The following is a 23,965-nucleotide window of genomic DNA, read 5'->3' on the forward strand; positions in this document are numbered from 1 at the left end:
AGTACTGTAAAAGATATTAATCAAATTGAATTGGTTAATAATTTGGAGGAGTATTAATTAATTGAATCAACGTACATAGGAAAAACTTATTTGAGATAATAATACTTGGTATTGGAGATTTATTATAACTTGTTATTATTAAAATAAAAATGGGAACATGACGAATGTGGTCATTATAGATTTATTAATAAGATTTTCAATATAGTTTGTCATTAAATATTAGCAAGTTATTATTATTGAACTATGAATATGAACATTTGTGTATGGTTGACTTTTAGTTATTAGTCAACTAAATATTCATTGGATTGATGGTTTGGTTGTGAAATTATTAATTAAATCAATTAACTAAAGTTAATTGGATTTAATCAATAATTATGTTATGTAATAAAGATTTAATTGATATGATTCTTTTAACGAGGTTGTAAAATATTGATATCAAAGTTGATAGGCCTTATTCTCATGACTTGAATAATAACCTTAGATGTTTTAATGGTGAGACGTAGTAATATTGAATTGAAAACTATTAAATGACAAAAGTCATGGAATCATGTACCTATGTTAATTGGTAAATTAAATTGATCATTTTAATTAAGTTATAATCTTCTTAATCAAAGATTGATAATTGGTTCTTTTATGAATGAATAATGATCCTTTGATTATGTTGAAATATAGAAGTAACATTAAGGAAGAGTTGATCAATTAGTACTATGGATCTTAGCGAATAAAGAAAATGATTTAATGAGTAAATATTTATCTTTAAGTTATTCTTATAATAATGCTATCGGGGAACAAATGGATTGACTTGTAGGTCAAATGATAACTTTAAACACTTGAAAGTATACTTGCAAATAGAAAATTGGAGACCCCTACACATTATTCAACTATGTGAATTTAGTAAACCAAAAGAATGTGTTTGCATCGTGTATTCTATATGCTTCTTGTTTTGGGTTTTGGGTTGTCTAGTGTTGACCAGTCCTAAGTTGTTACCAGAGGCTCGGAGATTATGAGATGTGATGGCATGTTGATCTTATTTGATCTTGATCTTTATAAGCCCAACCGTGGTTATGTGATCGTATGCTCTATGAAATGTTTGTATTTGTTCTTCAGCCTTCATGTGTGAAGCTGAGATGTATATATATCCGAGATGCTTGAGCTAATCATTTTTGAGTCATCGATCAGTTATCCTTGGATTACTTTCTAGTCGCCATGATGGGACTAAAATGTAGATTTATTTCTTGATGATGTCATGTTTAGCTCAACCATTTTGGAGTCTTCGATCAGTATGATTTTGAGATATTCTTGATTGCTTGTTAAGAACCATTTATCTTGAGATATATTTTGGTTATTGAGAACCAATTGATACTTATGATTATTAGTGATGCCTTCAGTTGCCAATAGAGAACTGTTGTGGTCATGATTTTCTATGGATGCTTTTTCAGATGCTCATGGAGATTTGATGATTCTTATCTTGGAGATTTGATGATTCTTATTATGGATATTTGATGCTTTTATGCATATTTGATGATTTTATTATGGATTATCTTTTATGATTTTGAGATTTATGATTCCATGAGCTTAGGGTAGGTAATCTACTTGTAGTGTTGGGAAGTGGCTTGCAATGGGGGTCGGAGCCCTAAGTGGCTGCCAGGGTAACTCATTGTAAGTTTGATTAATAAGTGATAACATTTACACACTAAATGGGGATTAAATGAACCTAAAAAGATAATTGTTTTGATGTTCTCGCTCATGCCTTGAGTGCTTGTATAGGCTAGGATGGGAGTAGTGAGAATGCATGGTTACGACCGTGCATTCCGTAGTATGCCTCGTCAGTATGAGAGGATACTAGTGGCCGCATGAGATCAGTATGGACCCGTGGAGTTTAGCTAACTGCTAGGGTAACTTGTACGTGATAATTGTGATGACACTTTCCCGCTTGCAGAGTAGGTTTTCTACATGTCATTGTGTGCCTCTGGGAATTAGATGTCGATTTTGTGTGTGTTGGAACCTTTGAGTTAGTATTCTTTTAGGATTCTTGAACTTTTTATGCTATGTGAATTGATATCCTATTTGGGGCTTGAGATTATCTCCTCAGCACGGTGGAGTGGACCACTTAGGTTCCACACGGTCGGGTGGTAGTGTATTTTCACTCTTATCATTTGAGATCCATCCGAGACACCGTGGCTGGAGTATCCTTGGTTGGTATTTATTCTTCATTATGTTTTTGGAGCATTATGATAGATAATATACCTTATCATGGATGTATTTACTAGTATGTTTCTTATATTGATGATTTGCTTTACTTTGCATATGTTAGTTGATGATTTATTATGCTTTACTTTGCATGTTAGTAGGATGTTTTAGGAGTGACATTCCTACTATGTTAATATCGATGATCTCTTCGGTGCTTTGGAATGTTACGCACGGAGGGATGGCTAGGATCCACAATGGTCTAATGATGCTATTTACAGTTGGGAGGAACCGTGCACTTAGTTATTTATGTTTGTGATATATGGTTATCTTTTGTGATGGATGTTTATATCTTTTGTGACGATGTATCATGTATGATATGGGGTTTCATTTATGTTATTGCATCATGGATTAATATTAGATGATGATGATGTACTTTATTTACTTGGATGTTTATTCTTTTAACCTTTTCATACCCTGTGATATGTCCAGTGGATGATTGAGCTAAACTAAAATATAATTAGAAAAGGACACTTGTATATTGTTTAAGTACATTGGATGTATCATTGTTGTTTCATAAGGATGGGATGTTAGATGAATAGTTAATTTAGATGTGATACAATGTTAAGGGATCCTTAAAGAATGTAGCATGTTATGTATATATGTTATGTTTATTTTCATTTGAATTGTTGCTATTGCTTCCGCAAATGTTATGAATAGTTTTATCTTTCATGTTTTAAAAAAAAATTGTTTGGCAAACTTAGTAAAATTCTTTGGATCCCTTGGCGGGGCATTACAAAGAAGGTGTCAAAGGAGAAGAAGATAGTGAAGAACCTAGAGCCATAGAGAAGAAAAGAAAAGATAAAGCCTTAGTAGTAAACAATTAAAGAAGATTGTAAAACCTAAGCCTGCAGTTCTAGCTACACAAACTAGCACAAGACCTACTACTAAGAAAGCTCAAGAAGTAGCCAAGAAAAAATAAAACAAAGCTAGGAAAGCTATACAAGTTGATGTGTCTGAGAAGAGACAAAGGAGAAAGTACATTGCTCCAACTAAATCATATGAAGAGAGGATATAATTTGATGATAATAGCCAATTTAAAGTGGTAAGTCACAGTCCTTCTGATTTAGATTATCTATGTGAAAATATAAAGGATAATGTAGATTTGAGTGGATTTTCACATATTGGATTTGATAGACTTGGAAAGCTAGAAATGGATAAAGTAGAAGAGTCAGTATATACCATGATGGTAACATTTAAGATGACTCTAATTGAGATTTTGAAATCTCTACCAAATACTTTATATGATAGAGTTGAGAAAAGATGGAAATATAGTCTTACAATAGAAAGGAATATTAGAGAGACTACACTTGTAAGAGTGATGCCAGATTTAGGTAGAGCTAAGATGACTAAAGCCATAAAGAAGTATGTAGGGAGATTTTCTCCTAATTATCATGCATTTAATATTCTCCAAACTAAAATTGAAGATGTTGTTCAGAAAAGTACCCAAATCTGGAACGTAATTTATGGGTTGACAACGTCTAAGGTAATTGACGAGAAACCTATTAAGGTAGGTGAAGATAAAGATGAGAAAGACTTAATTGAGGTTACTAAAGTTGATACTGAGAAGGATGAACATATGGAAGTTACTGAAGAATGGGAACAAAAATAGGCAATAACTGAAGATGAGTAGCAACTAGAATAGAGTATACCAGATATACAAATGTTGAGTGCCAATCCACTACATGTGACAAAAGTAGACACTAAAATCATATAGATCAAGGATGTTTCTGACACTATGACTCAATACATTAATTCACTAATAGAGGAGGACATGAAGAAGATACTACTAGACACCACCACCAAGGAAAACTTATGTAGTCACCCTATATTGGGAGTGTAGATGAACTTAAGGAGGTAGAGAAGATATTTATAGAGGTGGAAACTCAAGACATCAAAAATGCCTTAATTTACTATGATGCAACCTACATTACCCATTTTAGTGTATCAAAGGAAAGAAACAACCACCATGGCTAACATCAAAAAATTGGTGCAAAATTTGTTAGTACCAAAAGTTTCTACTCAAGCACGGGATGGAACACAAGTTCAAACAAGACAAGTAGATACTCATCTACCTACAACACAAGTTCAAGATGCAATTGAAATTCAAAAGAAAGAAGAGGAAAGATGGAAGATTCAAACTTGATTACATAGCCTTGTTGGAAGATTGGAGAGATTTTTGGAATATTGGTTTGATCATAATATGTAACTCTCGTGACTGAGTTTGTCATTGATGTCAATATAGCATGTTTGATGTCTAATGTGGTATCTGACAGAAGAACAACAAAAAGATCAATTTGATATGCTTGACTAGTTGAACATAACAACCACTCATGGTTATGAGAGATACATTTGAGTATCTAGCATATTCAGTTAACATCGGAAGTAGAAAGCCTAAGTCTAGAAGAAGTTATGTAAGTTTTGGTAATGTTTGTTCTAAGATAGAGTTTATAGAGGCATGCTTGGGTAAACTTGTTATATCTCTTAGCAAATTTGATATATTGAGGATCAAGGTTGAGGACTTGGAGAAGACATGTTAAGGATGGCATGGCTAAGGTCACTTGTAATAATATTATGTGTACAAAAAGTTATTCAAGTTGCAAGGTGGAAGATTTGTGTTATCGCTAGGTGTAACATGCTCTTAATGTGGTCCTATAATAATTAATTGAGAAGGATTAACAACCAACTCAAGGAATTTTTTAATGGACTTGGTATAAAGGAAGGATATTTTCCTTTATCATGGCATGGATATATGTAAATTATGAATGTTTGGAAAATAGCAAAGAGTATGGAATGTGAAGTTGAGCAAAGCAATGCTGAAGTAAAGGAAACTTCATTGCCAAGGTTCTTCTGAGTGATCCAAGGTTTGGTATTTTGATTTGAGGTTTATGGCCTGGTCTACAAGGTCTAATAGTAATTGCTCTTGTTGATATGATAGATGAAAGAACAAGCACGAAAGATAAATAACAGTAAATTACTTGTTTGAGCAATGAGCTCTTCTCATAGTTGAAATTGCATGTTTTGGCAATGGGATCTTCTTGCATACATTGTACCACAACTCCTAATAGGGTTAGCACAACTCCTAATAGGGTTGGAATCTCCTAACAAGGATTCAAAGTCTCCTACCTGGGACTATTTTACTAAATGTTGTAACAGACTCCTAACAGGGTCTATACTCTAACAAGGAATATTTATATTAGAACATCATCTTGTGGGCATCATTCCCACTGGGGTTTTCCCTCAAATCAAGGGTTTCCCTAGTCAACATATCTAGTGTATTTTTTTATGTGAATCTTTCTATTGTTGTTATTTACTTTGGTTGAATGGTTAAGTTTGTTTAAAGAAGATAAGTTTTTTAATAATTGGATAACTAATTCACACCCTCCCCCCACCCCCCACCCCCATTGGTTATCTTGGTGGACTATTATTTCTAATAAGCCTCAGGAGAAATTGTCAATAAAAACACTGGTTACCTTACCAGCAACTACTACTGTTCCAAGTCAAGCACTTCAAAGGTCGAGTATAGAAGCGACACCATTATAATCACCAAGGTCTAGTACATCCAAGGTAGGTGAGGTTACATCATTTATTGATGTCAACTTGGATGAAGTGATTGTCCTACCAAAAATTGACCTTCCAACAATCACAATTGAACAAATGGGCATACTACAAGATGCACTTGCAAGGAAAAAGCATCAAGAGCTACTCAGAAGGGAGCATAGGTAGAAGTAAGCATTGCAAGACATCAAGAATATATTTATTGATGCATTTAGCCTGCCAACACCTGAAGAAGACAAGCCTATCATGGAATAGTTGGTATTCATTGTAGAACAAATCAATGATGTAGACATAGATTCAAATGTCAAATTACTTGAATGGTCTGAGAGAAAATTTCAAGGAAAGGTAGATGACAAGGTATCAAGTTCTATTACACTTTTAGTCTTGGTTGAGTTAGCAACCAAGACTAAAAGTGTAAATAAAATCTTAGAGAATATTTTCTTACTTTACACCAATTTGTGTGATACAAATTTTTTCACACAAGAAGTACAGTGCCATATTGACAATTTGGAGGCAAAAATGAAGCTAACAGGTATTACTCTACCCAATTCTCTAGCTCAGAGTTAGAAGCACTTCAATAATTTGATAAATTCCCAAGGTTAATTGGTTGATCTAATGCATGCTCAAGAAGAAAATATTTGGGCCACACTGATTAGCATCCAATCCATGTTGACCCCACACATGGAAATACTTCACAAGGAGCTAGCCTTTGTAGAGACACTAATGCAAAAAGATCCCCATCTTTCTATACTAGAAGGCTTAGTTTATCTTGTTGCCAATTTGGCCATCCAAATCAAATCATTGGAGGTAGGTTGTGATAATTGGGATGTAGCTTTGAAGCTAATACTTGAGATCCATAAATATTTTTTGGATAAACACACTATTCAAGTATAACCCTTTGACATAAGTGTCAAAAAGGGGGAGTAATAATATAGGAGGAAAAATAAGAAAGGGGGAGCATAATAAGTTTTTTAGTGACATTGACTCCAAGTGATGAATAGATACAGTTTTGGGGGAGACAAAATTAAGGGGGAGTCAAAGACATAAACAAAGTATAGCATATGCATATTTACTTAGCAATAGTATTGATTCAAGATTCAAGATATAATAATCAACTCAAGGGGATTTATAATATTTTGAGGTATGACAGTAAAGTCAAGTTTTGCAAAATTTTGAAATTTTGAAGTTTTGTATTATACCGAGTAAAGATGATGATTATCTAAGTTATGCTTATAAGTTAAAGATATTCATGCATGACCAAGTGTTTTTTCCACTCATGTCAAATGGGGAGATTGTTAATCTCAAATTGGTTTTGACATATGAGTGTTTATACACTTAAGTCCTTTACAAGAATAGTTCATGTCGAACAAGTAATACATTTGGAGCATAACATTTCAGATAGTGCATATCAAGTGAGATTCTTAGTGTATCTTGAGTAAAAAATTGGTGCCAATCCACTCAAGTGTTGAGTAGATAGATGATGTCGAGTGATTTAAGAGCTGAGTAATCAAAGGATGTTGAGTTCTGGCATTGAAGTTGTAGTTGATGTTGAGCATCAGGGACTTCTAGTGTCAAGTTATATAGTTTTGACATAGTTGTTTGTAATGGCACAAACTCCTATGTAAATTATTTTGGAACCAACTTAAGGATATATTTTGAGATCCTAGATGATAACAATGAATCTTGATTGATTATCCCAATGCAACACATGCAACCAATCAGAAAAAAGAGAAGGATTAAGCAATAGGTGAATCACAATCGTTGATTCATACCTAACCCTAAGTCACCAAGATCTTCATAAGGAGGGTAAACCCTAATATAGAATGTATGTAAGGAGATGAGTAGAGAGAGAATTTTGTGCATACAAAAAGAGAATCAAGGGGTGACTAAGGAATTGTGATCTAGAGACATCAATTATAGAATATGTTAGAGAAGAACATAGTAAAGGAGGTAGAGGATAGAAGAGATGCATCTAATTAAAGAAGGATCAAGAATACATGCAAAGAGGTGATCTAACATCAAGTAGTAGAGTGCTAACAAAGGATCATTGTTGATACATTTTAATAGGTGAATCATTTAAATCTCTTAATAGAGTATTCCTAACATGTTGAGGTAAATCCTTGAATAGGGTGCCTACTTCATTGTAAGTTGAAGTCCTCTTACTACACACACTTCTAATAGGGTTGTGAAATCCTTTAATAGGGTAAGACATAATAGGCTTTGTAAGCCTTTAACAGGGCATACCTTTAACAGGGTAGATCATATTTCATGATCAAACATTGTAACATTCATTGGATATACTTTATAAATGTAGTAGCGAAGATGTATGGGTGTCATCCCCACCCCAATTTTACCTTCTCATTAGAGGGTTTTTGGGTAATCATATCTTGTGTCATATCTGTGAATGTTTATTTACTTTCAAGCTATGAATAGTTATTCTTAATTTGGTATTTTAGTTTGCATGCATAGATTGTTAGATTAAGGATGAAGGTTTCAAGTATTTTATGGGACTTAGTATTATCATATATTTATTGACAAACCTCCCTGCAGTAAGTCAATTTCATCAAACACAAAACAAAAAAAGTAATGATTCACTTGACCCCATGTCACATGAATTCTGGGAAGGTTGGCGTTAGGTTGGGATTATAGGGACATTAACTGGATTAATGTTATTTGTATGGAGAGATGTATAATTAAAGTAAAATGTAGTAAATAAAAGATTTGGCTTAAATATTGTTATTTTTTAAAGGATATAAGGGTTAATGGCTAGTGGATAGGGAATTAGTGGTAAAATTAGATAAGGGGTGGTAGGAAGTAAAGCGAGATGCAAGGGATAGTTATAGTATAGTTTAGGAATGGTTAGTAGAAAATGTTAGGAGTAAGGAACCGTATATCAGATTACTAATAGAGATTATTTTAATTGATTTAATATTCAAATACTATAAGAAAATAAATTAAACTAAGATAATATACATGTTTATATATATAATAAATATATATAATTAATCAATTTACAAAAAAAAATAACACACACAAATTATAGCATTTATAACTATTCACATAATAAAAAAATGAGTAGATCAAATTAATATAAAGATAAATTAAAAATCATTTTTATCATTACAATACTAATTATTGCATATTCTCATTATTTAATTGAATTAATTTTATCTTAGATGCTAAATATTTATTATAATTTATAAAAAAATTGAAACTAAAACATGCAACATTACAAAGAGAATGGACTAAATTAATACACAAATCTACACACTTATTTTGATCCATCAAAACTCGCCATATCGCTAGCCGGATTGTTGGTTTTTATGTCGGTAGCGATATAGCGACCCACCTGAAAGTCACAAACACGGTGAGGCCCAAGACATGTGATGTCATGTAGAGATTAGAAAATATATATATATATATATATATGTGTGTGTGTGTGTGCCAGTGTGTTGAACCAGCTCAGCGACAGTGATATCATGTACCCACTTCTCATGTACTAGGTACGAAGATTTTTGATTGTGAGATTGAGCTGGGATCAAAGGCTGGCGTTGACTCGCTATGAAGAAGTCCTCAGAAGTTAAGTATAGCGAGTTAGCGAGTGTGGCCCACCACTATTGAAGTAAAATTTTTGTCCACAAGATCAAGTCTAGATCGACGACGCTCGTTGACTCACTATAAAGAGATGTGCAAAAATTAGGTATAGCGAGTTAACGAGCAATAGACCCACCATCATGTTCTTAAAGGTTGTTTCAATTTTCTACCACACAATTAAAGTAAGATCGGTGATCATCGCTAGCTCGTTGTGGAAAGGTGTTGGAGAATTATGTATAATGAGTTAGCGAGTTGATGACATGTGTCCATAGTCATCCATGGGTCGGGTTTGAAGTGCCATCCTTGAAGGAAAGGTAAAGGTGGAGGTGTTTTATTGGCTTGACTACCAATGTGTTAAGAAGAAAGCTGAGTCAGCTTAGTTGTCATTCCTAGATCGTAGGATTTTTCAAGGATCAACGGCACAAGTTTAAAAAAGAAAGTGTGACGCCACTCTATTTTTCTGTTCGGCGCATTTATGATAAGTAAAAGCTTTGCATGTGGGAGAAACAGAGTATAACACAGAGATTTTCATTAATTCTAGTCCCACATGAACAGAGATTGCAAATTTTCTAAGCACAAGAGCCTGATTGATTGTGTCATGTTAAGTTTGGTAAAGACGTGAAACTATTCTTCTATCATTCGAGAGAAATTTTAGAAGTTCAAAGAAGAACAAGTTCAGCAAGTCAAGTAAATACTCATATTATAACCTCTGTGGCACTCCAATTCTCTCAATATTTTTAAAATGCCTCCTAAGAAACCATTCTCTGGGAAAATTAACTATATGGATACGAATGTACACGATGATTTATTAGAATTACTCCCAGAATCAACTGTACAGCCTGCACAAGTTTAAAAGTTAATTTCCTTAAACCTTGGGCTTGAAATTGGTGATGGCCTATATGACAAGGGGAACTGGATTAGGGATGCAACAACTACTCAAACTAGCCTTATCTTATTTAAAAAGTGGTTTTCGAAAAGAAAGTTGGTTGCCCTGCATGTTAATGTCTGGAATTTTGATTTGGGAAAGTTACCAGTCCCAAGTGTTTTCGTGGATTATGATTTGCTTGAAGCCATTGCTAAGAATTATGACCAGGCCATTAGGGTTGTAAGAAGAAAGGATGGTGTGCCTCTGGTCTCGATTACTCTTCAAGAAATTAAAGAGGTTTTTCACCTAGAACCATTATCAGACTACCATGTGCAAATCAATCTACTAGAATTAGAGAATGAATATAAAGCAAAGAAGGATGTCATTAGGGGAGGTGCACTAAGGGCACATATTGGTAAAATAGGAACTTTGCCAATAATTACTGTAGCCTTTTAAGAAGAGTCTTTTCACTTCCTAGGATGTAGAAATATACAGGACCTTATGCTGAGTTTTTGGTGAAGATGAGCAAGAATTTATGCCCATTGGTTTCATGTACATGATGGTTCAAATTGCTTCCTTCGGTGTAGATGTTATTTTTGATTTTGCTTCCTTTTTGGTTGAAGAAATTCACATTGGTTTAGTTGGGATTGCGAAGGGCAAGGTGGAAAAAACTTTTGGTCACTACTCTCTGTTAATGCATATGTTTTTGTTCAAAGGAGTGACATATTTTGGTAATGAGATGGAACTAAATAGAGAGGAGAATGGGGAAATACTACCAGTCTAGTTGTGGAGTGCAAATATGACCTGGGATGCAAGTAATGCTAGTTTTGTCAGATTTGATAGATATTTTGCTGCTAAATTGAGATGCCTCATATTGAGTAACAATCCCAGAATCCCTAAGGGTACTAATGAGTCTCATCAGGCCTATGGATAACCCCCATGACTTGAAAGTTTCACATAATTGGGAAGATATCATCCCCTACCCTATTTCTACTATTTTTAGAATCTATGGCTTCAAGGGGAACCCTCAGTTTTTCCTTACCAAGTTCCTTTGAAGGTAGGAATGGCTGAAGTTTTATGGCAGTTAGGGGGAGTGGAATAAATATTTTTGTTGAAAAGGCAATTAGGATCAATTTTCCCTACCTGCATAGTGGGCCATCAGTTTGTGATTACAAAAGGGCGATGGATCTTTTTGCATAAAATTTTGGAGCAGTATATGATGGTTGTCTCTCATCCCTATTTTTGTGATTATGAGGGATTTTTCAATCAGATGTTGAGGCATAGAATCAAGTTAGGATCGATCAAGCACAATTCTTATTATGCAGAAGATATTATAAGGAATGAATTCTCATTGCAAGAGCAGGAAACTAAAAAGGAAAAATGGAGAGTTTATTCTCGGGTCTTAGAATTCATTCATTGCTTTGATAATAAATATGATCCTTTGGATAATGCTATTATAGAGGCTGACAAAATAAGTAAGCTCATCAATACCTTCCCTAAAATAATGGAGGTCATGAATGAAAAGAAACAATTTTTTATTGATTCATATCCTGATAAGGCCAAAGAGGTCATGAGAAGGTTGGCTTTCACTCCAAATGTGAGAACTGATAAAATAATTGTACAAAAGAGGCCTAGATATACTATAATTCAGAATTAAAGGGTTCCTATAGACAAGGGCAAACAAATAATAGGATCTACCAGTATAGCCCAAGAGGAGCGACCTGAAGAGCCTAGTCCTAAGAGGCAAAAGGTAATGACAGAAGAAAGGCCTCAAGATGAGGAATATTCACCAACCCAATCCCCTTTGAGGATTGGAGAAGAGCAGCTCACTGGTGAACATGTTGAACAAATGGGATCACAAGGAGATATTTTTATTACTCAAGCAGAATTAGATGAGGGTAACCCTCCAAAACTTCCTCTCCCAAATTTGGATCTAACAATAGCTGATTATAGAGACTTCCAAGGCACTTCATTGATTGAAGATCAAGCTGCATTGGTCAGTTGGTTGTTGAGAAAGGGATCTAGAGCCACACCATCACAATCAGATGAGTCTAGGTTGATGGTAAATATACTTGTAAGAAGGGTTGCTAACACTTCTTGAGGCCTATAATAGGGAGGTAAAAAAAAGAATTGAACTTGAAAACAAGGCAATGGGGAAATCCACAAGGCCAAGAATAACATACCCCCGTCCTCTAGTGGAACCTTTTAAATCCACCCCCCTTGTAGAGATACCAGACACAACTCAAAGGCCTGAATATTATATAGCTGAGGAATTTGATGAAGAGAAGAGAAAACTATGGGCCTTACATGTAGAGTTAAATACGTAGTATGAGGATAAGCTTAGAAAGGCTCTAATGTATTTGGTGGACAAAATTGAGTGGCCCTTATTCTTTGATCAGTTGGTAAAAGTAATAGATATATGGGAGGAATTAAAAACTCATGATCATACCCTGAAGCCTATTGTTAATAAATGGGGAAGAAGGGAAAAGGAAATCACCCTTATATGTTATTCAATTATAAAGTCTTCCAATGACCATGTTGAAAAATTGTATGATATTGCTAATGACCTGTTAGATTTTGATAACAAGAGAGTTGCTCTGCAACTGAAAATTATTTCTTATTTGAATAAGTACAAGAATAAATAATTTGATCTATTTCCTTATGCCTTGGATAGAAAGAAGAAATTGTAAAATAAGGAAGGGTGGAGTAAAGAATTGGATGACCTTTTCTGCACAAGGATAAATAAAGTTATTAATGAAAAGGGGCATACCTGGTCGGCCACCACAACAGAGGAATTGGTTAAAGTCAAATTATTTTTTGATTCTTTGAAGCAAGAATTTGTTGATTTTGAAAAGGAGGCTGGTTATATTTTAAAAAATCAAAATGATATCCTATAGTTCAGCTGGCCGGATGATATACAATTTGACACTTGGATGGCAAATCTTCTGTTGGACCAGCTGTTAGAGAAGGATAGTTCAGATGATGATTAGAAACAAGAAGGCGAGGTGCAGGTTATTGACACCTCTACACCAGAACTAAAAAAAGAAGAAGGGGAAAAGGTAATAATGCCTGCTCAAGGTGAAAGCAGTGAGAACCCATAGGAGAAAACCGATTTGGAGGTATCACAAGATCATCCTTCTTTGGCCAGCTTGGTAGCCACATATTCTAAGGTGCTGGAATAATGAGAGACAAATCAGAAGTTGATGATTCACAACAGAAATTGGAACGGGCCTACCTGAAGGAATATTTGATACGCCTGGCATTTTGTTGTGATTTTTTTTGTCTTTTGTATCATGCTTTGTTCCTTGGACACTTGTTAGATCATAATTGCCCTTTGCTTGTTGCAACTCATGCTATATAAATGATTTTTCAAGGCATTGTGATGGTCCGAGACTTGTGCAATTTTTTTTTTCTTTCAAGAAGAGTACATATTTAGTCGGTCCAATAGTATGAAAAGGTTTTGAGTTTTCTTCCATTGTACTTTCTGATAAGCAAATTGAAATGACATAAATGGCAATCTATTCTGGGCATTCAATTGGTTTTCTATTGGTTATTGTATTAGTCATTTGAAAAGGATAATACAAAGGGGTATTTACACTATATTTGTGTCATCAATTTCTGTCTCCATTTTATGGGTTTGTTTACTTTGAAGTCATTTAAATAAGGTTTATTTGGCTCAATGCAGTCTCGATGGGTTGTATGTTGGTTTTACTGTTGCTTTTAATTCAAGCAATTATATAAATGCTTCAATAAATCAGTAGGGTTTATGAGTTCATAAAAGGGATATTGCATAAGAATGGACATGGGTGATTGCAGTTGATTAATTCTTATACAATTTATTTGAATTAGATCTCCCGCCAATAGTCAATTTCTTGCCCAATGCATAAGGCACTGGTCATATAAATCAAAAGTAAACAAGGATGAATTCAGCTACTACATATCAAATCATCTTAAAAAATCAAAATTATTTTCAATCCTATTCAAGACTTATAAATGCTGGTCTCAACTCATTTATATCTAATTCCTGAGTATTAGGTAGCTATTATTTCAAGGAATATTTGTAAATTTTAGGAGAATTATGACCAGATCTGCTAACAAGGGATGTGTATAAGTTTGAGAGCATTGAAGAATTAAATTGATTTGTTTATGTATTTGAGGGTAATAGATGAGAATCAGAATGAAACTAAGATAATTTCATACACAGTTGCATTAGAATTATCCCTAGGTATACCCGCCTTGGTTTAGCAGAACCAGAAGAGTAGCAAACCATCCTTTGGTTTTGTTGAAGTTGGGTTATAGTGATTCATTCATATAGTTGATATTGGGAATTGGCTAATCCTTAGATTGTGTGAGTCATTTCACTATGATATTAAGCATTTTGTTGCTTGATAGATTCAGCAGTTTGAAACACCAACAGCTCACACACTACTTGAGATCTAAAATAGAACAAGCTTCAACAATACATTGCAATATATATATATGGATCTTTTTGCACTGTTACTAAACTAGTTTACCTTCTAGGTAAGAACATAAGTTTGTTTCAATATACAAATCTTCAAAAGGAATTTCATATCAGAAAAAAAAAAAAAAAAGTAACAAGAAATAAATTAAATTGCAGTGCACTAGGAATAATATAACACATAATGAATACTAAACCTCAATTGAACAAAAGACTATATAGTGGCTTCAATAAAACTGATGCTACACCTAAACCATCACTTGTAGCAAGCTACTTGAAGATATGTAGTACAAACCATCCCATAGAACAACCTCTAATTTTTGAAAACTTTCGCTTTTACTGGGTGAAGTTTTACTTTTTGCCTTAGCAAAGTCAACCAGGTCTTCAAACAACTTATCTTCAGGTTTAACTTGTTTGTTGGAAGTTAAAGATTGTTGTGGATATGCATCATTGTAAGTTCCATCATGAATGGAGATGAAAGCCAATTTTCCTGACTAGATTCTTATAATGAATATATGAGAGCACTTCAATTTCATTTTTCAATTCTACTGCACCGTGCACTTGTAGAGATCCTTTCTTGTTCCTCTTTGTGCCCACCACTTAGCCCACATTATTGAGTGTCCTATACAAGAAAGTCTTATAGCAAGCAATTTACCCAAGATTCTTGGAGTTGTTCCACTATAAGATATGATGAAATCATGAACTAATTGCCTATTATTTAAGAAAATGAGAAACACTATAAGACACTTTGTAGTGCTACAATAATAGCCAAATCACCAAAGTAGGCATGCTTTTTGGATCATATTCTCTCTCAGACACAGATGTAACATGCATTTTGGTTGCAGGTGATTTCTAGGAGCTTGGGGTTCACTATCAATTCCAACACCTTCGACTAAAATTTTTGAACAAGTTAAAAAGTTGTTCCACTATAATGATTAATAATAAACTTTATCATTGTTCAAGTCAAAAGTTTATCATTAGCAAAAATGGTAGATAATTTTGTTCATGGTCTCAAGAAAAACAAAGACTGCTTGACAATAGCAAGAAACAACACAGATGACTTAGAAATAGTCTATCACAATGAAAGACATATTTTCCCATCATAATATTAGCAGTGCTCTACTGTCTCATTTTTGGTAATAGAGACACCCCCAAACATCTTCAAACATTAAATGATCCACTGTCTATTAGACTGGTGTCTAATCCAGGCTAAACCTCCATCAACAATTACCATCCAACACTGCACTAACACCAAGTTTTCCCACTCTCCTTCATTTGGTTAATATAGTGCAAATAAATTATCACAACCTCATTGTCCCCACCAATAACAGTGACTACAGGTGGTAGGAGAGAATCTACATTGGAAACTTTAGAATAAGTACAGTTGACTGTGCCTAACTAGTCACTGGTTTGAATGCACCAATCTATTATTCCTTACTCAACCCGCAATGAAAATTAAAAGAATGTGTGGACAAGATAACAAAAATAATAAAATGTTCTCACCTTAAATATTAGTCAAAATGCATTTGATACATCATAGGAACTCACTGTTCCATGGGACAGATACTGAATTGCAGAGAATAAGATTATTTTATTGATTAAAATTTTTTCACAATGCCTTGTCTCACCACCCCAACTCTACTTCTCCCCCAAACACTTGACAAATCCCTTCTAAATAACCAAACAACAGTAAACAACCACTGATGTCTAACTATTTGACTGTTATCAGTTAGTTATAAACTGAAATTTGTTGTCTAAGTTGACACAAAGTGTCAACTTCGACAACTTACAATCATATATGCCTTTAATATATTTCACTAACCTTTTCAAAGGTTTTATAACTTCACTAACCCTTCCAAAGACACCTAAAACCCTTACAAGCTTTTCTTTTCATTTTTTCTACATTTGATACTTTTCTTATAGGTGGACATGTCTATCACAAACATCCAACATGTCTGTCCTTAGACTTCATGGAAAAAATCATACAAACAACACAAAAAAAATAAGGACATGAACCATCCAAACATCTCTAATAGCTTTTGGATATCCCAAAGATGCATAAGTGCATGACTTGTGAAAACCAAAAAGATAAGACTAACTTGTATAACAAGCAAATAAACAAAATGATTTTATGTCTGTGTTATGTTTGACAATGATAATGATATTTGGATTCAAGTATGACGAAATTTGTGTCAATCAATTCATTAAATATCATTTGAATACAAAGAATATTTTAAGAGATTCAAGAGCATAATTATAAGCCAAATTTGTGGAAGACCTAAATCAAACTTAAGTGAACAGACATGTGAAGGCTTATTTCAAATATGATGAGCAGATCTAAGGCAAAAATTTTTATGGAGGTATATTCCAAGTTTAGAGCATTTATTGAAAAACACTATTTCAAAACTTGGTGGATTATTCATAACTACAAGGTAGATTTTTTGAAGACCTCAAAGGAGATCTAAGGAAAATCTACCTACATTATAAACACTTTTCATTTTAAAGGTCAGTTTCTTCTGCATTGCAGGATTTGAGGTCGGTGTCTCTTGCTAATTGAGTCTACACATCTGTTTGAAGTTATATACATACATACATGTGTGTGTGTGTGTGTGTGTGTGTGTGTGTGTGTGTGTGTGTGTGTGTGTGTGTGTGTGTGTGTGTGTGTGTGTGTGTGTGTGTGTGTGTGTGTGTGTGTGTGTGTGTGTGTGTGTGTGTGTGTACAGACACACACAATTCACCTACAAGGATTTCCATGCTAAATAGTATATGCATCTTGTCTTCTTTTGTTAGACATCAACTATGTGAATGCTTTCTACATTGCTTTCAGTTGACTAAATATATATAATAAAATATGCAAGTTTCTATGCCAAACTAACTCCAATGTTGACAAATATCTAATAATTGGGATTTAGAATAAGCAAGAACTATATGTTCAAGGAACCAAAAGATGACTGCAATGAGACTATTACAAGTGAAAAAACTTCAGTCTCGTTAAAGAGAATTGGGATGTGTGTTTGAAGACTTCACAAATTTGAGCTTCACTTGCTTTCAATAATACTATAATATTCTCTACTTAACAAGGCCAACCACGTGAAGGTGAAAGCTCATCTAGCCTCACCCCCCTCCCCCTAACACCAATCTAAAGTACCCATTATCATTTAATTACATACTTCATTCATTCATTCATCCATTTATGAACTATAAAATTCAATCAATACAATCACATAACATTCATTAATATGATATAAAATTCATTAATACACAATACTAATCAAAACTTCATTAACACATAACAATATTCATTAACATAAACTAAAAATTTCTATTAATACGCATCATTCATACAAAATTACTTAAAACAAAGTTCTTTCATTTTCCAACAAGGTTTATCTAAGAAGATTTTTAAAACATCATTTCTTTTTTTTTTTTTTTTGAGCTCTCTTAAGAAAAGCACTCATAGGAGCATCCATATCTACTTCATTCTCCTCCTATTCTGGCACGTGTAATTTCAAATTACAATGGCTCCTTCTTTTTGGAGGAGCAACAGGTTGTTGTACTAAAGGGGGCTCTATTGCAAGAACAAGTGAATGTGATAAATTGGCATACTCTTTTTCTTTTTCTAACTATTACAAGTTTGTAATTAAGTACAAGTACAACATAAAGTGCATTTTTCTTACTTGACAATGCCACATCATCTACATTAACATTTTGATTTGCCACCACATCAACATGTTGAACACTTGGAACATGGTCCATTGCTTCAGCATGATGTTCAACATGCTCTGAAATATTCAAAAAAAGGATACATGTCAAATTCCAATTGAAGATGTTAAATTGTATTCATAATTGCATAATTAATTTCCAATAGCAAATTAATACCTCCACCACTATAATTCACATCATGGCCTTCGTCAGGAGCAGGTTTTGTGGTAGGATATGAAGGCCGCAATAAAATGTTATGCACATTGTTATGTAGTCAATTTACGTTTAAAACTAATACCAAAAAAGAATCTTCTCAACTATTTAATTTCATTTACTTTTCATCTGACCAATTTACCTGTGAGATATCATTTGGTGCACTGGATTTTTGGGCAAGGCTTACAGATTCTTCACATAGGTGTGCAACCACAACTTTCTAGCCTTCCTTCAAGGAAATTTTTCTGTCTTCATCTGTGACCTCCACATTGAAATCTGTGCCCTGCATTTTTTGCTTGATAGGTCAATTTTCCATGTACGGTTTCATTAAACAAAATTGTTTGCAACATTATATTTGAAAAAAAAAAACAAAATTCATTGCTCTACTTACAACTCGAGACTACAGATTCATATAGCCACCAGAGCCAAGTTTGTGTTGGCCAACCTTTTCTATTCTCACTTTTGTAGCCACGGATGTGTCCTGCAATCTATGAACAATTTCAAAAATCTTAGATTATATATTTACAAATATCAATAATTAGTGCATGATTACAATGTACTTAATACTATAATGACATACCTCTTTTTGCCTTATGATGCTTTATTATCTCTATCTTCACATAGCCTTTTCTCCTTTGCATCTTCTATTATTTCATTCCACTCCATCAGTGGAATCATAAGAGGACAGTCGTACTTTGGGTTATCCTTAAGAGACCTTCTATATTGATCCCTCACAGTCTTTATATGCTTTGTTGCTCTTTTCAAAAGTAGGCCGGTGTCAAAAATGTTTTTCCCATATTTCTCCTCAATGAATGCAATCAGCTGATTTTTTAATTCCACAGCTTGTAAATTCCACCTTTTTAAAAACAAATAGATTGTTAGATTAATAACTTTAATATATTACAATAATAGATTAATAACTTAAATATATTACAATATATTACAAATACTCTCAATGTCATATGAAAAAGATGTTCAAAGAAAGCATTATTACCTACAAAAACATAAAGGATTTATCAGTCCAAAATGAGTAATGTAAAGGTAAACTAAATTTACACTTTAAATAATATCAATTTTAAAGCACCTGCAAGCTTTCATTCTCTTAATGGAAACATAGTTTTCTTATTCAGCAACAATGTCCCTCCATATGAACCAGTACTAATCACACGAACTGCTCCAGGAAATGGATCAGCTTCAGTAATACTGCTCTCAGTTGCTCTATCAACTAAAACATCATACAATTAAATGACAATTTTAGTACTACTCTCTGTTGGTCTACCTCTTTGCCTATGTCCATGTCTCTCTATGTGTGGTTATATATATATATATATATATATATATATGTATGTATGTATGTATGTATGTATGTATGTATGTATGTATGTATGTATGTATGTATGTATGTATGTATGTATGTATGCATGGTGTGTGTATGCATGTGTTTGTGTTTATGCAAGCTTCTATAGACATCATTTAAGCACTAATATGCCACTTCATTATTCATCAACTTGTAGAAAGACATTACAAAATATAACACATTAAAAAATATAGTAAAACAAGGTTTTACCAGTTCTACTAGGCATTGACGATGATGTTTGCATGGTCCTTGTTGTCGACAATGCAGCAGTAATAGTGGACCGCCAACTGAAGGAGGATTTTGCACTTCATCATGAGCTGAAGAATAGAGTATTGTTAGCAAAGAAATTTGCAATGGATAAATATCAAATGGGATACTAGTAAGAAACATCCACAAAACAAAAGGTAAGTGTTATAATGTTGATCAAAACAAACAAAGTGTTACTTACACGAAGGTACTGCGCAAATATCTTGACCATGTTCACCATGTGACCTCGCAACTGGCACATATGTCTATACAAGAACACATAAAATTAGAGATCATGATCCATAAGATACTATAAAAGATTAATATCTATTGAACTTCTATTAATGCTTACTTTCAAAGATTGGTTTATGTGGTCCAATTCTATTCTCAATGTCTCTTTCTCCTCACTTTTGTCACCCTTGATGATAATTCTAACAAGCTCATCAGTGTATCTTTGTGTAATTTGTTGGGTGATGAATACAGGGTCAGTACTAAGGCCAATGTCATGTAGATATGATGCGCATATTTTAGATTGCATTTGATCAGCGATCATTGTAGCTTTTTCCTATCATTTGTGACATCAAATATTCGTATACTTTCATCAAAATAACTCCAAAGCCATAAAGAAAAGAACATAATAATAGGAGATTTTTTTCTATATTAACATTAAAATTTACAATAATTAATGTTTACCTCTATTGAAGGTGTCTGAGATGGTGCATCCATATCGCCCTATGAAAAAAATTAATAAGTCATAGAAATCAGTAGCAAAATTAAAGTAATAGACTTACCAAAAAAAATATTAATAATAAAGTAGATTGTATATGTAAATCATTTGTCTTAAGTTAAAAATTTATCGTAACTAATGTTTATATCTAAAAAAATATTTGACATGTTCTACTTAATGTTTATATGTGCACATATGGTTTGGAAAGAAATATTTGGTCATACAAGACCCTATCATAGTTGACATTGATCGTATCTGAAGATTTCATTGATCATCATGATTTTCATCCATGTCATCATCATCAAACTTGTCACTTTGATCATCATCGTCACCACCACCATCTTCATCACCATCATCATCCTCTTGATCACCATCATCATCATGACCATCATTGCCATGATCATCACCATCTTAATCACCATGATCATGATCGTCATCAGCATCATTATCATCATTATTGCCATTATCGTTAGTATGACCAAAATCATCACCATCTTCTTCTTCTTCATCATTGGGTAACTGTTGTTCCTGATAATCATTTACTTCCTCTTGTTCTTCTTCAATATCTTCTTCTTCGATCACATTATACTTTACTAGCCTTCCTCTTGGGTTATGTCTAACAACAAATGACCAACTGGTTTGTCTGGAACACCAAAGTAAAATATTTGCTCGCATTGACTTGGGAAAACATAGGGCTCATCTCCAACTAGCTCAAATGACCTTGTATTAATCATAGTCAATCCAATGTCATGTTCAATAACAGTCCTATCGGGATCATTTCGATTCAGTCGTAACCTAAACCATTTGATTATAAATAGAACTATTTTGAGTGAATCAAAGTCACACTCAAGTATATCATCCAAAATGCTATAGTATCGATTTTAAAATTGTTGAGGATGTATGTCAGTTCTAAATGAAATATTGGTGATCGTGAAGACAACACTTATCCCGAAATCACACGTTTTCTTCATTTCATCTAACTTTTTTGTGCGAAATTTATAGCCATGGTAGTACATAGCTTTGTGGTGTTTGACCTGAAATTATTCAAACATGTCAAGAATCTTCTCATTGATCTGTGAGTTGATGTTAAACTTATGTCTCATGATTAGTAATCTTATGCATACCTTTGTATCTCTTAAGCCATATATTAGATCAAGTACCATTGGCGTAACATTGGGACCTCCATTACGATGAGTTTCTTTAACCAACGATGCAACACCATCCCATCTTAATGAGCGACCATTTTCTTGAGACAGTTCAATCCACACTATCATTCAATCAAGATTGTTTGATATGTACAAGTGTAGTGCATTCCACTCACGACCAACTATAAAGAAGATAATTACACCAGTTAGAAACAACTTATATATATTGATGATGGATAAGAATTGTTAAATTACAAAAAAAACTTATAATTATCTCTCACCCTCCTCAATCTACCTTTCCCTGTCAAGTACTCCCCTTTGAATTTTTTATTACAGTTGGGATCCCAAATGCGATCTACATGGATACCTGCTGCAAACTTTGGAAGATATTCACTAATATACACCATGGTCTAGTATACCATATATCCCTCTATCATAAAACCCTCAGGATGTGCTCTTTGTTGAACCAAGCCCTTCATAAATTTTAAGTGCCTCTCAACCATCCACATTGATCTAGCTTGTACAGGTCCACACAATTCAATCTCCTCAACTTGATGTATGAGGTAGTGTTCTTAAGCATTGAAAAATGTTGGAGGTAAACACTTTTGCATTTCACACATAGGATGTGGAATTTTTCTCTTCCAATATTTTATATCTTTTTTATCAATTTCTTTAGATGATAACCACCTAAAAGAGATTCAACATGCAAAAACACATAGAGGAGATTTTGAATAAAATTATACAATAGACTTCAAATAAAAAGCTACAAATCTAAGAAAAAATACTCTTCTAATCTCATGTATTTTCTAAGATCATATATAACTTGTTTAATACTGTTGTCAAACTGTTGTGGAAGGGATAGAGGTAGGATGAACTGCAATCATTAAAAAATGATCATTTCAATATATTATTAAATAATGCAACTAGTACTACATTCAATCTTACAAATATACTGTAAATAGAAAACATGACTTACCTTGAGGAAGGTATGCCAATCATGTGTCTTTAACCCTGGCCAAAAATCACCTTTCTTTGATAGAAGAGTGCTTATATTTGTAGAAAATCCTGTTAGAAATTTTGTTTTCTTTATGACTTCTTTTAATGCATCACTTTGTTGCTCCGTTAATAACCAAGAAAGAGCACTTGTATTTATGCTATCTCCATTCCTATTTGATTCAATGAAAACTTTTAGTGCATGATTAGATTCATGAATGTCAGTACAAATTTTAGCAATTTGTTCTCTATCATGCCTTCCATCCAACATTTTCCATAGTGTCTCTGTTACATTCTTTCCAATATGCATAGCATCAAAAAAATGCACGATTGGGAGATCCTTGTAGTATGGTAACCTACTAAATTGAGTAGGATAACTTTTCATTCCTCTAGGAAGTTGGTCATTGATGCCTTGACAACCTTCATGAGCATCAGTTATAGCATTAGTAAATATAAGACAATATCGAAATAAAAATTGTAAACTTTGGGCGACCAATTGGACATTACCTCGACAATTTAGTCGATCGTATTCCAGCTTCCATAAATGAGGTGTCATTCTTCATGGCCTTGATGATGTCTCTTCTTTCCCATTGAAAAGATGTTTTTTGACAATTCAATACTTATGATTATGGTGAAGAAAGTGCCTAAACTCATCAAACACCTACTTTCCTAAACTTCTCAAATGACGACATTTCATCTTCGGACCACAAACTTAAAATGCAAATTTTTCTTTTGTCTAAAGACCTAAAAGATCATGTATAATTGGATCATGTAAAATGATCATGCACAACTTAAGCATTCGATAGTAATGTGTAACCACTATAACATACCAAAAATATGTAATCTTAACAATATAACA

The sequence above is a fragment of the Cupressus sempervirens genome, chromosome 11, assembly GCF_028749045.1.
Source record: "Cupressus sempervirens isolate cs-2001-9-10 chromosome 11, ASM2874904v1, whole genome shotgun sequence".
NCBI classification, from domain to species: domain Eukaryota; kingdom Viridiplantae; phylum Streptophyta; class Pinopsida; order Cupressales; family Cupressaceae; genus Cupressus; species Cupressus sempervirens.